Below are 7,169 nucleotides of genomic sequence, written 5' to 3'. Positions count from 1 at the left end.
GACACGATCGAAAAGTTTTTCAATAAAGCCTTTCGAGTTAATAAATTTTGATGCGAGCTCCGTGTTAACGTATAATATTCTGCCTAATTAGGTATGTTGATTAAAAGCAAGTACATAATAATAAAACAAAGCCTAAGGCATATTATTTTGCTTAATTTTGTGCTTTCTAAGCGATACAAGTGTGATATATTAAAAATTGACATCAATAAATTCACTTTTAACATTGAATTCTTTTTCAAGAGTTCAGCACTATGCATAAATATCTTCAAGAGTTTGAAATTCTGTTGAAACGGGTGGAATTACATAGAAATACGAGTTATTTCTTGATTTATATCAATTCAATATTGTGTGCACCCACTATCCAAAGTTCGTTTTTAGCATCCGAACCGGGTTAAAGAAATATATACATATATTAAAGTATTCAGTCGGTTAGTAGGTATATGTTTAAAAACGGTGGTTTTTGTTTTTCAATTATTATTTGTATTATTTGTATATCAAGTTTTTGAAATATATAATTAATTAATTTATTAGTTTTTCTTTACCTACAAATATATGAACCTCAACCCACAGATACAATACCGTCGCCGCCGGCCGTCGCTATACGACCTACAACTGTTGTATTGACGGAAAATAATTTTGCATGCATTAAAAGGTAAACACACATACTTGCATCAATAAACATTACATTTTGAGTCATTAGCAATTCAAATTTGTGTTTTTGTTAAACATCAATATCAAGGATCTTGCTTCCGTGCGTTGAATTGCTTTTTGTTGTTCTTTGTGTGTGCTACTGATATATGTTTGAAATGATTGTAAGATGTCAGATAAACTGATAAAAACGTCACTATAGAAATAAAATTAAGGTTTTATGTACTTAACTCACTCATTCTATGACAATCTTCTTTTAATTTAATAAAATAGGTATAATAAAAGTAATTGGATTTAAATTTTACCAATTTTAAGAAACACATTTATTTCGAGCTGGTATTATTCTGTTTAGGTCAGAATAGGAAATAAGTTTTCGAAAGTACCATTTTGTATCAAAACAACAAATAAAATAACTCACACCAACGCCAAACGCTAAAATGTTATAATTTTTCATCAATAGATTAAGTCACTTACTATAATGCTACCGAAGTTCCAATAATAAAACTTTTTGCGCACCGCGACGCAACGAAAAAATCAATTTATTGAAGGAAAATATTGATGAGCGCATAATGTCATGTCGTTTGTCTTTGGCGAGTTTTCTAAAATCGCTCGATTTAAGACCGCTGGTCTATTTTGTGGGGTTATATAAAGCCGTTTGTGTACGCAGATTAGCCCGAAGCGATTGACACGTTGGGAGAGAATATTCACATCGTTATTGCTGAAATACGACAGAATTGCAGCAAAAGTTAGTAGAAAAAAGAAATAAATAAGTTAATTTACACTTTTACAGACAATAAAAAAGTCTTCTTTGCCTTTTGTGTGCATACCAATGTATTCGCTCGACATTTGTTTACAGCCCCGTCGAGAGGAGGGAAAAGGGCCCGGGATTTTCTAGGGGCCCGTAAAATTGAAAGCATCATCAACATATTTACCTATTCCCATTTATTTTCAGGGGACCGAAAATTTAAAATCATTCATGCTTTCGCAATCGGGCCCCTACTTGCATGCTATCTACCAATTTATCAGTCACAAGCGTGCCGATTTAGGCCCCTGATTACTATTGGCGTGCATATTTGTTAATATTAAATGAAAAATTGGGCAATTTCGAACTATTGAAAGAAATGTACATATATTAAATTGTTTTTCTTTCTATTTTATTTTGAAAATTTTCAAAGTCAAAATAAAGGTCCCGGCAACTTAAAACAAAACACAAATTTGTATTTCGGTTTCTGTTTTTATAAAGTTTCTTTTCTTCTATTTTTGTTTCTGCTGGGAAATATTTTTTTGATTTGGTTTTGGGGAACCGTAAAATCCCACAAAAACGTTTTTCAATTGTGGTTTCCGTACTATTAATTAATTAACATTTTAAATGAAGTGTTTACTGAAAATTTGAAGGATATCAAATCACTTTACAATTTAACAGACATTTTGGAGAAAATCGAGGAGCTGGAGAGCAAATTGAAACAGACAATTCAATTATATCTAGAAATTCTCGTTGGTTCGGTACGATGCGAAATTTGAATTCTACGTTTTCATATTTATGGCAGTTTCCAATAATGGATGAAATTGATATTAAAAAGGCCACCACAAGGTTCATCCAAAAGTATAACTCGCATATGTCTGAAGAGTTGAAGAAGAGTTGAGAACTTGGAGAAGATTTTCCCTAACATTTGTGCTGCTCTCCGTTTTCCACCATACCTATAACCGTAGCTATTATGGAGCTTTCATTTTGCGTCTCTGCCAGAACAAAGAATTTGCATCGTTTGTGCTCATCACAAGATCGTTTTTCAGGACTTGCTACACTATATGAAATTGAATTTCGATGCAATTATAAGTGTTTTACTGTTCAGAAAGCTAGTTTGAAAAAGAAAATATTGTATTGAATGCAAAACTCTAATGAAAACATTGTTATAATATTTTAATAAAAAGAAAAAAATATATAGTATTGAATGTAAAGCTTTTAAAATACATAGTTTTTTTTTAAAGACAAATTTCAAATACTTTTACTTCGTTTTATTTTATTTTTATAGTAGATAATAAATCTTTTTTTTTAATATTGTATCGACCGTATTATCAGTTACTAACATGTCGTTGGCAGTATCGAATTAAATGTATGAATCTGTTCGGTCGGAATCTGATCTACTCGCATTTAGAATGTAGAATTATTTTCCATCGTCCATTTCAGGTAAAATAGACGATACCCGTGAGATTGGTTTGATGATTAAAATTTTTTTCGGGTCACTTTGCAACCAAAAAATTATTATTTCCATTAATACCAATCAATTTCATGCTATTCGTTATTGAAATTATAACGTACCCTATCAGTAGGCATAAACTTCCGTCCCGGGCCCGGAATTCCTCTAGACGGCGCTGTTTGTATACCTTAATTTTAAAAATACAACAAATCAATTAATAAACGAGAGATTTGTTGGTTTCTGCAAAATAGTGAAATTTGATTTAATAAGTCGATATTTCTGTTTCGTAAGTTGCAAAAGTAGTTATAGATACAAAAAACAAAACACAAGACACTAAGAATAAATATAATCTACATTTAATTGAGACGATTTTCTGCAAGAAGACAAGTACAAAAATGTATCTGATATCTTGAAAGTCTATTTTATTTTATTTTATTTTATTTTATTTTATTTATAATAACACTTTAGCAAAAACAAAGTTCAAAATCAAAAAGTTCAGCAACTAAAAATGAATTTTAAATGTTCGTATAAACGTAATGGAACAGTCCTAAAAGGTTCAGAGGGAAAACATAGTGGGTAATCCATTTTGCGGTTTCAAAAGTAAACGAAAGTAAAACACATACACAATCATTGTTTTCAAGAAATTTCTTTTTTTATTATAAAATTGGAAGGTTGAGATTATGTGTGAATTGTGAACTCTACATCATTTTGAATTAATTTTGTATCACTTTTTGACACAAATTGGGTGGTATCTCAGCCATAACCCGACGAATGTTGTTTTTTAAGTGCTCAAGAGTTAAAGTTTTATCTGCATAAACACGGACTTTCGCATAGAATCACAAAGAAAAAGCCCAGCGGTGTCATGATTTTGGTGACCAATTGATATCTCCCCGACGAGAAATTACGCACCATTAAATGTCTCTTGCTATATTAAAACATATTCTCAAAGTCGTATTCTTCAATAGCAGGCAAAAAACAAAAGTCGGTTATCATATGACAATAACGCTCCTAATTGGACGGTGACAGTCCTTCCATCCTCGTTTTCTAGGAAGTAAGGTCCAATCACACCTCCAGACAAAAGAACGCACCAAACAGTGACTTTTCGTGGATGTAATGGCCTCTCTTCAATTACTTGAGGATTCTTAATAAACGAGTGAGAAACTCGCAAAACTTTTACTTACAGCAGCGATATGTTCAGGCCTCACAATATCCGTAACCAATCCAGTCTCTTCAAATTTCGTCACAATTTTGTTAATTGACTGTGCAGTTGGACAATTATGTAATCCAGAAGCACGATATGTGGCTGTGCGATAGTTAAGCGATCCATTTTCGTAAGTGTCAGACTTTAAATTAACAGATGCTTTATACTTGTGAAACCGCAAAATAGATAACCCATTATATAATTCCATAACTTTAAAATTTCAAAACAAACTTCCTGTACAATTTCTCGTAGAAGATTTTCTTTTGTTTTTAATTTCTTTGTCCTATGGAATTATAGGTTACCAATTAAGATCCTACTGTCGATTTAATATTTGTATTTAAATTTTGATTTTTATGATCAGAAATCGTGAATACAAAACGTGACGATATGTTATATCTGTAAGGCAGATACCATTCAATATATTTAAGACCCTAATATATTGAGACTTTTGATGGTGCCTTGGTCCAGGAGGTCTCTTTGGGTTGTATAATATTATTAAAACAGAAAACTCGTTTTATTTTGAATTTATAGTTTAAATATAACTTTGGAAGTTTTTGTAATCGTTGCGATTTGTCGGATTGAAAACGTTGACATTTCTCGAAATTCAAATGTAAATCGAGGGACTTGATGGAGATATATGTAATACGTACGTTTGTGCTTTCATGATGACTATTTTTGATCCATCATATCTAAAAAATATTAATTTCAATTGATATTTTAATAAGTTGCAATATCCATGTGCGCACGAAGGACTCCAAAAATTGTAGTGAGTTTTTATTTTTAGAAAAAGAAATGCAAAATGAAAAAATTTTGGTTGACGCCAAAAATAAATTTTGACTTCAACTAAATTTTGCTTGACACATTATGACGCTGTACATAATTGCTTTGGATTTAAAGGTAATTTAAGCCTGTTTTAACTTATAGTTGTAAGTAAGTAAACATAAACATTTGTTTTTGCATTGGAAAGCTTTGGCTTTGCCTTCAGTTCAAACTACAACTTAAATTTTTTTGTAACATTGGTCAACTTTGTTTTAAATTTTAGTTTTAATTATATATTGATTTTTACATACATATATACATATGTACATCTACTAGTTTCATCACATTCTCTCATAATCAGATTTCTAAATCTGAAAATTCAGATATCTTCAGATAGTTGACAAGATTTGTCCAATCTGGTCTATTCAATATTAGAATTGTCTCTTGTAGAGTGAGAGAGAATTAGTTAAAATATGAGAATATTGTTATTTTGATTAAATTGTAACATTCCACCTTCCGATTCAATAGCTGTTCTTAGAAATTGAATTCGAACCAAGTCTTCATTAACATCAAGAATGTTACTTGTATCAATTTGCATATCTTCACCAAATGAAGTGGCATTTGCCATTTGTCATACCACCAGTCTTTGTTCCATATTTCATAAAGCAGCATCATTTTGCTGAGTCGCTCATCTGGAAAACCTAAGACTTTAATAATACAATCCGCTTGTAGTTTCAAAGTGCTAGCAAATAACTTTGGTAAGCCAGTTTCTAAGTCGATCGCATAGTTCGGCGCGTTGATTGGTAGGTTGCAGATTTTTTTTGATGAAACTCCTCTGAAATTTATCAATTTCCTCATACTCTTCCATTCTCCATACTTGAGCTACATAACGTAAATTGGACTTTACAACAGAATTTAAAATTTTGGTAGTTAAATTTACAAGGTTGTTCGAGAAAATGTTAAGTTTATTAGACTTTGTGATATTTTGGCTTTAATGTCAAGGTGCTTACTAAAATTCAGTCGTGGGTTGAGCTTCGCTAAAAGGTATGTATATAGTTTGCCACTTCCAAACTTCTTTCGTTGAACTTCCAATTATTTCCAACTTCACTCCGATGAATCGCGAAAAGATCATTATTTTTGATTTATCAGTATTGATTTCTAATTCCCATTTATCGCAGTATGCAGACAGTCGGTTTGTCATCTATTGAAGATTTTCTTTAGATTCCGATTGTATGGCCGTGTTGCAGCATAAAGTATATCATTTATTCGGATTCCGGCCATTCGAATTCATCCAGGTAAGTGGTTGACTATGTCATTACTGAATAGTGAAAATAAAAGTGCACTAAGCGGACATCCTTGTTTGACACCAGAATTAGTACTAAACCATTCAGATTTCAGAATAATGCGCTCCATCCCAGACCTTAGCTTCTGTGTTTGTATACATATTCTTGATGACATATAAAAATCTGTTTGAAACAACCATCTTCGAAAGTTTGTATATTAAAGCATTGCGATACACCAAATCAAACGCTGCTTTGAAGTCGACAAACATCGAGTAAACCTTTTTATTTCTTTCCTCAAATGCTTTCACTATCGATGACAGAGTAAAGATTTGGTCAACAGTAGAATAATTGTTCCTAAATCCAGCCTCGAAGTCTGATGATATCTTTTTCTCTTCTACAACAGGAACTCCGCAAAATATTTTAAAATAATCAAAAAAAAACTAATTTGGTAAAGTTATGTAAAAAACAGTTGACATTTCTTTCTATTTAAGTCATAAGCAAAGTATTATGATTTGGTTTAACATCTAAAATGTCTTGACAGAAAACAGTATGCAGTCTTTAATATCGAATTGATGTTCTTGGAATTATAATATGACTAATTGAACGAAATTTCATTTTAAAATCCACCAATGGGATGGGATGTGTTAGACACTCGGGTTCACTCAGCGGATACGTATTTTTTAATCCTTTTTTTTAATTTTCATTGATTTAAAAAAGAGTCAATTTTCGTTCGAGCATATTTTACCTTATAATACAATTTTAAACCATCCATTATTGAAAAAAAAAATAGAACTGATATGCAATAGAGTTCTCTCAAATAAAAACGTTAATTTTATTACCTTACTCAAAACCCTCGAAATTATTTAAAGTTCCATAAACTATTTAGGTTGTTTTTGTTAAAAATGTGTCTGAGTGTCTGAGTATTTACCATCTGCATTTCGAATTTAAGATATATGTATCTATGTTTGAAATTCTTGGCATTACAAAAATTCAACGGTTATTGAGTTATTGAGTTATTTTCAAATACCTACTGCTAATGTTTATATGCATAGACGATTGTTTTATACAAAGCATGTAGAACGT

The sequence above is a fragment of the Eupeodes corollae genome, chromosome 2 (genome assembly GCF_945859685.1).
Source record: "Eupeodes corollae chromosome 2, idEupCoro1.1, whole genome shotgun sequence".
Classification (NCBI taxonomy): domain Eukaryota; kingdom Metazoa; phylum Arthropoda; class Insecta; order Diptera; family Syrphidae; genus Eupeodes; species Eupeodes corollae.
The sequence above is the reverse complement of the archived record's forward strand: the minus strand, read 5'-3'. Positions refer to the sequence as shown.